The sequence below is a fragment of the Belonocnema kinseyi genome, chromosome 8 (assembly GCF_010883055.1).
Source record: "Belonocnema kinseyi isolate 2016_QV_RU_SX_M_011 chromosome 8, B_treatae_v1, whole genome shotgun sequence".
NCBI classification, from domain to species: Eukaryota; Metazoa; Arthropoda; class Insecta; order Hymenoptera; family Cynipidae; genus Belonocnema; species Belonocnema kinseyi.
In genome coordinates this window covers 82,223,853-82,226,116 of record NC_046664.1, presented here as the reverse complement: position 1 = coordinate 82,226,116, position 2,264 = coordinate 82,223,853, and positions in this window count along the sequence as shown.

Here is a 2,264-nt window from a genome sequence, read left to right as displayed (position 1 = left end):
ATCATATTCTATATCTATTTGAATATGCGCGCGGATAACTACTAAAGATTGACTACACCTGTTCATTCAATTACGACACGTGACGGTCCAGTACGTCACAACGTAATCAGTGGTGTCGGAACGCAGATATCTCTGGCTAGCGCATTATTGATCCTGTGTATTTTTCAATTGACACATGGCGTAACTTAACCTAAAAATACACAAGAACAACTACTGGGCGTAATAGAGACTTCGGTAATTTTCACAAACTTCAATTTCTGGCGGGAAAATTTTAAAGAGTATAAATGAAATTTCAAACTACCAAGAACACAACCCTAAGAACATTTAATGTCTAATGAAAGGTTTCATAAAGACACAACCTTGGATAAGCCCTAAGTTTACAACATACGTAGAGTTACTTAGTTTTGCAATTGCATCTAGCGACTCGGTAGTAGTTCTCGGCATGGTTGAACTTTGAAGCTGGAGTCCGATTGATAGACCACACAATGACCGATGAGATCACGACCTCCACATTTCCGAAAATCTGGTTGCGATTTCCCATAGAGGCAATATGGCGTCGCTCGGTGTTTTATCCAACCTTAACGTGGTCAAGCTCATGGAATTCAAAATAATGTAGTCAGCCATATTTGCGTGGCGTCAGACCTCTGCAACAAGGTATTCGCACGTTGATAAAGATGGCGGCTTTCGGCAAGAATCTGATTAGTCCAGAGTTCATTCTGGTCATAACCGGTAACCGTGGTGGTAGAGCATTTACCGGTGGTTGTTACATCAATTGAAGGAGACTATTCCTGGTTGTGTTAGGAACCTCGATCGTCCGTTAACGTGAGAGTGTGCATCCCTGGTGGCCATTGAGTCCTTGATGGGTGTCGTGATCAGGGTTGTTAAGGTGTGATACTCTATGGACTATACGTGGTTTTCTACGCGTATATTAACGCGTATATTACCTCTTGAGTTTTCTACGCATTTTAATGAATATACTGCGTTCGAATGAATGATAATTTTCCAGAGTTTTAAGTTTATCGATTCGTGGTATATTATTTATTTTAATTTCTCGTCTCGTAAATCTCGAAGAATATAACAATATTTAAAAATTCTTTTAATTTGAATGAATGTTAAAGTAGTTTGAGATTATAAGTAGGACGACCCTGCCTAATTACATATATAATATTATGCAATATGATACATAATAATTATTATCGAAAGAATCAAACGACACTGCGAAAGTTTTCTTCCCAGTCAAGGCATAATTATTATTTTTAATTACTATAACGCATTTTACAGAATTCTTAATAATTATACTGGTTTTGCAAGTCGGCCATATTAAAAACGTGACTTAACGAGTTTTTACTGTTTTTGATGGTGTTATACTGTTTTCGACGTATATAACGCCAAAAACGTATTATAAGTAGAAAATAGTCGAGTTGCGCGTAACTGACCAACCCTGGTCGTGACGCGTCTCTAAATTAATAGAAAAACTTGATTTTTAATGTTCATAAGTGATCTTGTGCAGACAATATGATAAGAATGAATATGTGTAAGCATATCCACGCCTATACTCGTGAATTCTACGGTGGCATTAATAATGTTTATATTTGTCCTGATGTCCCGAGTACATTAAATCCATAGAAGAATGAGGAAGCACAAAAGCTTATGGAGCTTAGTAAGCAGAATTTGGGGGGGGGGGGAGAAATTATAATGAAAAAATGTATACCAAAATTCAAAGTATTTTGAGTTTGTTTAATACCGTTGACATTTCAGATTCTGATTCGCTTATCATCAATAAACATTTGGAATTAGTTCTCGGCATTTTGAATGAATGTGAGGTTATAAAATTTCATACGAGAGAAACCGTGAATGCTTGTCAAAAAGTTAATAAGCAATTTCGCCTTCATTCTAAAAATAAAAAAGAAACGGAAACATGCAAGTATATTTTCAAAGCTATCAGCCAGTGAAGCCAGTGCAATTGTACATAGCCTCATTAAAGGCAGGCAAATGATCAATATTCACAGCGAATTTGATCACACTTACATATGAAAATACCTTTCCTACGTTGTGGTGTATTCGTCATAGGTTAGGTTTTGTGGTGTGTTCGTCATAGGATAGGTTTTGTTTAAAACGCAATTGTTTAAACAAATAGGAAAAAATGGTTTTTCTTTCTGGGCCAAATTTTTTTTAGTAAATATGGACAATTCTAAGCATAAAAGTTCTCTTGCAACTTTTTTGTTAAATGCATATTTACAAAGTTATAAATTTTCAAAGTTCAA